The sequence below is a fragment of the Echinops telfairi genome, unplaced genomic scaffold (assembly GCF_000313985.2).
Source record: "Echinops telfairi isolate 266 unplaced genomic scaffold, ASM31398v2 ScPeMD7_2;HRSCAF=8, whole genome shotgun sequence".
Classification (NCBI taxonomy): Eukaryota; Metazoa; Chordata; class Mammalia; order Afrosoricida; family Tenrecidae; genus Echinops; species Echinops telfairi.
Genome location: NW_022103898.1, coordinates 12,239,267 through 12,246,252, shown reverse-complemented (window position 1 = coordinate 12,246,252; position 6,986 = coordinate 12,239,267). Strand labels below are relative to the sequence as shown.

The window sequence follows — 6,986 nt, the reverse complement described above, 5'->3', positions numbered from 1 at the left end:
CAGACTAACACATTATGGTACCAGGAGTGGAGTTAGAACCCACGCGGACATTTGCTTCTCTAAAGTACCTAGACTAATCAGGGGTCTTGGTGGCTCTGTCAGGTTGGACTGCTAACCGCATAGTTGGTAGTTCAAACCCACCGGGTGCTCCTTGGGAGGTCTTTTGCTTTGATGAAGATTTACAGCCTTGGAAACCCACGGAGGCAGTTGTACTCTGTCCTATAGGGTCCCTGTGAGTCAGAATGGACTCGATGGTGGGGAGCTAACACTGCGCCGTCTTAAAGCACTTCCACAAAGAGTGTCTTGACTCTGCTTCTCTGATTTGCAAAACACCTTTTGCCATTCATCAAACTCTGTGCTTTCACTTTCAACAGACTTGTCGCCTTTGCACTGCAACACAACCCGGATATTGTTCCAGTGCTGAATGGCTTTAAAGAAATTGTGGTAAGTCCATACAAAATGCATGCTCTGTTTCCAGCTACCCTTGAGTGGACCCCAACCCGTGGTGATCCCACACACAACAGAATGACCTGCTGCCCCATAATTTGTTGCCAAGCAATGTCCCATTGTGACCCACAGGGTTTTTCCTCGGCTGCTTTGGAAGTAGTTCCATCTAGTCGACAGTACCACAATCACATGCACGCCTCCAACAACAGCTGTGCATTGGCTGGAGATCAAAACAGATGCTACCTCCTACTCAATACTAGAGAAGAACAAACTATCGATACAAGAAACAACCTGGATGAATCTCCAGGAAATTTTGCCAAGTGCAAAAGAGGCCTATCCCCAAAGGTTATGGACTGCAGGATGACATTGACCTACCACTCTTGAAACGTCAGAAATACAGAAATAAAGAGGTTTAGTGGTTGCCATGAGTTAAGGAGAGGGTGCAGGAGGGGAGTAGCTATGGCTATCAAAAGGCAACAGGAGCGAATCTTGGGTGAAGCAAGCGTATTTAAGTGTATTTAAGTGTACTGTTGCGGGTTCAAATCAATGACAGCCACTATAATGCCTTGAAATTTAGAAGAGTCTTTTATTTGGTTGTAAACAGACTGCAAGAATCTAAAAGCAATTCTTTAGACTGCAGTCCCAAGTGGCGATATTAGCCAGCTTTTACAAGCAGGAACTTTCTATAGAGTGAGCAGGCATGACAAAAGTAGAAAGCAAAATTAATGCTATCATTCTTTAGAGTGAGTGAGCATTTCGCGGTACAGGAATGATTGTAACATCAAAAAGAAACAATATTAAAGAATAACAAAATTAATCACAATATTCGGATTACAACATCGAAAGGAACAATATTGAAAACTAATGAGATTAATTACAATGTCCTGATCTCGGGAACATAAGAGTCCATTCTAAATCCAATCACTAGCGGGACTTTCCATGATGCGGGGACAAAGGCATGTCATTCAACAAAACGGCATCACTTCGGTCAGTTTGCTCAGTATCCATGTCAGTATCCTGCTTGTGATACTGGACTACAGTTGAACAGATGTTGCCTTAAGAGGAACTAGATAAACGCTATAAGGACTCTCTCTGTATCATTTCTTACAATTGTAGGTGAATGGCCACTGATCTCAAAAATTTTAAATGAACTGAAAATCCTTCAACATTTCCTTTTTGATGATTAATAAACACTTGATGTTAATAACTCTTAAAAACCAAGATAACAGTTAAGAATATGAATAAGTAGCCTTTAGTTGTAAACAAAACTAAAAGCCCTTGAACACGCCAGGATGCTCTAGTGAGAACCCGAGAATGGACCAGCATTTGGGAGTCTCTTGGAAGCCTGCTGGGAGACTCCTGGAGGCCCACGAAAGGCAGAAAACCACACTGGATAATCACTGATCAGAACCTCCCAAGAGCCTTACTTATCAGCACTAGATAGGAACAATAGTTAACAGATATGGGGCATGAAGCCCAGGGCTGACGTTCTCAGTCAGGTTGACAGATGTGACCAAGGCATGACGGCCAGGCTTGTGTGAACCAGGAAGGGGAAGCAGATAGGAGCATGGGTTTTCTACTCTTGCTTCAATTGGTTGATATGTCCCATGCTTGTTTATAATAATCAAAAGAATGCTAGAAATAAAGGCCCAGTTACTTGATGGCTGGCCAACGGGTTTCAGACAGGAAATGAAGCCCTAGACGTGACCATTTTCTGATGCCCTCGATCCCTGCTGTGTCTGTCATAGCCAAGTTGGCACTGAAGACATCTTTGGTCCCCTGGAAAATGCTGCCGTCTCCCAGAAAGAATCTCCCCCACACCTTACCTGGGCTAGGGCTCTCTTGGGTACGTGGTGCGTTCGTCTGTCTAGGAACTACCACATACAGGACGGGTCCATCCTGCCAATAATTTACAATTCCCAATGGAATTCCTCTGGCAGCTGAGAAGTCAAGCAAAATAGAAATTCTTTTTTATTTTTTTCCCAGTCAGATTTATAGCAGCATCCAATCCATTAATTAACCAGGTATTAACCTCCATCTTACATGTGTGCCCAGAAATGCTCCCCTTTGAGATAAGAATATACACAGCCCTTATTCTGACCTGCATGCTCCTCGAAGCCAGAGACTACACAGCTCATTTGGCTGTACGCACCTGCCATACAGGTATTCTGAGAACATTTCCAAATGGAGATTCTGTCGCGTTGGCAAGATGCACCCATTAGAGGGCACTGGAAGGGCAGTGGAGGACAAAGGGAGAGCACGGACTTGGTCATTGGACAGACTTGGTTCTGAAAGTGCCACCCCATATGAGCTGCCTGACCTTGGGCGGCTCATGGAAGCATCCTCCTCCTCAAACTGGAAATAAAATGATGACCATGCAAGATGGTTGTGAGGAGTTATTAATGACTCCAGGGGTCCAAGCATTACAGTGATTACTATACTCATACCCTCAAGCAAGCAATCTAGGGGGGAAAGACTTCCTGAACCGTAGGATAGGGAAGAGGACAGGAAAAAGAGGTGGGAAAGGGTTAGAGGCTGAGAGATTGAGGGAGAGCCCTGGGTATCAACGCGGCTTTCTTCTCACTGGTGAGCACGTGAGCATGTGGCCTTGCTGTTGCCGAGTGTGCTTTGAAAACAAACGGAGTCCAGTGTGTGGCCACGTGACCTTCCACGGAAAAGAAGAGACAGTTACCACACATGCTTCCGGAAAACTAAGGTAAGCTTAAAATAGAAACAAGCAATTGCCACATCAAGAATCCAGCACCCCATCCAGGGAAATGCTAACTTCTGGGAATGGTGTCCCGGACAGACTCAGGAACAAGGCAAGACTGCCTGCCCTCACCATTTTCATGCAGTATTGTATCACAAGTACTAGCCAGAGAAATAAGACAAGAAAAAGAACTGAAAGGTATCTAGATGGGAAAATAAGAAGTAAAATTATTTCTATTTGCAGATGATATGATCCTGTAAAGCAGTGGTTCTCAACCTTCCTAATGCCTAGACCCTTCCATACAGTTTCTCATGTGGTGGTCACCGCCCCCCCCCACACCATAAAATTATTTTCGTTGCTACTTCATAACTGTAATTTTGCTACTGTTAGGAATCATCATGTAAATATCTGATATGCAGGATGTATTTTCATTGTTACAAATTGAACATAATTAAAGCATAGTGATTAATCACAAAACAATATGTAACTATATATGGTGAACTATTTATTTCACAATATATATTGTGAATTCTTCTAATTATATATTGTGAAATATTTCTAATTACAAATGAAATTTTGTCTTGAAGCACGGTGTAGCATGGGTAATAGTCTTCATGCCCGGTACTCGTAGGTGGCTGCATGTGGGCGGACCTGCCTGGAGACAGATAGAGGAGCGGTGTGACCTTGAATCTCCCACACACGCCTACGGAGCTGACCAGAGCTGGCTAATGTAAAGCAGCTTGGCAAGGTTATTTTTCTTTCTTTTATTCACGGCCTGTTTTGCTCACAGCCCATTTTGTTCACTGCCTGTTTGGGTCAGTGCCCGCTTTGTTCTCGGCCTGCAGCTCTGCACCCGGCACCGGCACCGGCACGGCCCATTTGGCTCAGCACCCGCTTTGCTTCGACCCTCCACTCTGCACCCGGCACAGCCCGTTTGGCTCAGTGCCTGCTTTGTTCTCAGCCCGCTGCTCTGCACCCGGCACCGGCAGGGCCCGTTTGGCTCAGTGCCTGCTTTGTTCTCAGCCCGCTGCTCTGCACCCAGCACGAATACACCCGGAACCAGGAAGACACCTTACATTCCAGAAACCCGGACATACCTGTCCGTATATAAGCATCATCCCTGTAGCCTGCAGTGCGACTCCCCGAGCCCGGACATTGTGGACTGTGGGACTTCGCCCAGGCTGGGTTTTTTCTCCCTAATAAAGTCTGTTTGTTTTAATTTGACTGATTTTGGTCTCTGGCACCTCTTGACGACCTTACATTGGTGCCAAAACTCGGGTAAGGACCCCCTCAGTGGTGAGGGGCTAGCCCCCCCCAGGGACTCTTCTACAACTGAACCTCGGCAGTCAAGAACGGCAGGATCAGTTTTGGACTCTGGTAAGTCCTGCCCCACCACCTCTCCATCCGAGCCTACCTGTCCTGTGTTGCGGCCATGCCAGGGACGGCTTTCCACTTCCGTTTGGGACCCTGTGACCAGGGAGACGTCTCACTAGCAGGGGACCTCCTCCGTTTAGATTTTTCTCTAACACAGGGTACGCCTTGTCTTGGGGGATAACTCTACGGGGTGTCAGGGCATCATGGGAAATACCGAGACCAAAACGAATCCTAAGACTCCCTTGGGCTGTCTCCTCCTAAATTTCTCCAAACTAGGATTTTCCCAAAGCCTCTGCAAAAAAAGGCTAGTCTTTCTGTGTACCACCGAGTGGCCTCAATACCCCTTAGACAACCAATCTAGGTGGCCCTCCGGGGGAACTTTCGATTTTGGCATTCTCACTGACTTGGACAATTTTTGCCGCCATTCAGGAAAATGGTCGGAGGTTCCGTATGTTCAGGCTTTCTGGAATCTCCGAACCCACCCGTCCCTATGCGTCCAGTGTTCCACCTCACAGGTCCTTTTAGCTAAATCAACTGAAAGGAGCATGGTGGCGAAATCAAAACTTGAAAATAACCCCGACTCTCCCAACCATACACTAGCACCGTCCTCTGTGCTTACTGAAGAGCCAGACACTCTTGGGCTCCTGCCTCGACCGATTCCTAATCCTTCTCCTCCTTCCCAGCCTCCGCTGCCTTATGCCCAGGCCCTCCCCATCCCTCCTCCCCCGCCATCTCTCTCTGTTTCTCCTATCGTCTCTCCTGTGTCAGCACAGACTCGTTCCCACCTCCTGCCTCTTAGGGAACCAGCAGGGGCGGAGGGGGTGGCACGAGTCCATGCTCCATTTTCTCTCCAAGACCTGTCCCAAATCGAAAAGCGCCTGGGTTCATTCTCTGCTAACTCTAGTAATTATATGAAGGAGTTTCGATATTTAGCTCAGACATATGATCTTACCTGGCATGATATGTACGTTATCCTAGCCTCCACCTTAACGCCTGATGAAAAGGACAGAGTCTTTCTACCTTGCAGCTAGGCAGTATGTGGATCAGACCCACCTGGTAGACAATAGTGTGCTGGTGGGCCAGACAGCCGTTCCTGCCGAGGACCTGGGGTGGAATTATCAGCCTGGAGCAGGGGGTAGCCACTGCCACGACTTGCTAGTACGGTGCCTACTACAAGGGATGGAAACGGCGTCTAACAAGGTAGTCAATTTTGAAAAACTTAAAGAGGTAACACAGTGGAAGGATGAAAATTCTGCCCTTTTTCTAAACCGCCTCCAGGAAGCCCTCACCCAGTTTACAAAACTGTACCCCAAGACCCCTGCTGGGGCGGCTGTCTTGGCCTCCCACTTTATGTCTCAGTCAGCTCCAGATATAAGAAAAAAATTTAGAAAGGCAGAGGAGGGACCACAAACCCCATTATAGGACCTGGTAAAAGCGGCCTTTAAAGTGTTTAACACCAGGGAGGAAATGGCAGAATCAGCCCGACAGTCCAGGTTACTGCAGAAGGTGGCCCTGCAAACCCAGGCTCTGGTAGCTGCCCTGAGGCCAGCAGGGGAGGGGCCGAGAGGTCCTCACACCAAACGGGATGCAGCCCCTCCGGGGGCTTGTTTTAAGTGCGGTAAGGATGAACATTGGGCCCACCAATTCCCAAACTCCCAACCCCCCGCCAAGCTATGCCCGGTGTGCCGCCAGACAGGGCATTGGAAGTCTGACTGTCTGCTTGCGGGCTTCCCCCGACTGCCTCAACAGCCGGGGTCAGCCGGAGCCTCAGCACAGTCCTTCCTGGCTGGTGAGCTTCTGGGGCTTGCTGAAGAAGACCGAAGATGCCTGCACTAGGATACCCCAATAACCCTAGCCGAGCCCAGAGTCACCATCCAGGTAGCGGGTAAGTCCACCTCTTTTTTATTGGACCAGGGGGCTACCTACTCCATCCTTCCTTCATATGCTGGGCGTAGTCTTCCTTCCACGATCACTGTAATGGGGATTGATGGCTCCTCCTCAACACCCAACAAAACCCCTTTTGCCTTGTGTGTTAAACTAATACCCTTTCTCCCATTCATTCCTAACAATCCCTTCATGTCCTGTTCTGTTGCTCGGACATGACATTTTACTATGCCTTAAGGCCTCCATTTCCCTAATACCTCAGCAGCTGCACGCTGCCCATCTCCTTTTTGCCGCTATAGCCACCCTGGAGCCAGCTGCTCCTCCTACCTCTCTGCCAGCTTTTCTATCTGAAGTAAACCCTCAGGTATGGGATATATCCACAACTGTAATAGCCCTCCATCATACACTGATTAAAATCTGCCTTTAAAAAACTGACAGTTTTCCGTCGCGCCCGCAGTTTCCCTTATCTAAAGAGGCCCTTTTTGGACTCAGCCTATCATCAATTGTCTGTTAAGACACAATATTTTGGTCCCTATTAATTCTCCATATAATACTCCCATTCTTCTGGTTC

General features: G+C 47.7%; 1 protein-coding gene across 4 annotated transcripts in view; it reads right to left on the bottom strand.

Annotated features, from left to right (window-relative positions):
• WBP2NL (WBP2 N-terminal like) overlaps positions 1-6,986 on the bottom strand; it is a 56,577-nt gene that overhangs the window by 13,912 nt on the left and 35,679 nt on the right. Inside the window, exon 5 of one of the 4 annotated variants that reach the window (XR_006680368.1) lies at positions 2,274-2,387. The exons of 2 other annotated variants lie outside the window; for them this stretch is intronic. The gene's annotated coding sequence lies outside the window, so the exon portion shown is untranslated. Of the gene's footprint in view, positions 1-2,273; positions 2,388-6,986 lie in introns of those variants that run through there. One more of the 4 variants, XM_045293437.1, reaches the window with a different exon arrangement.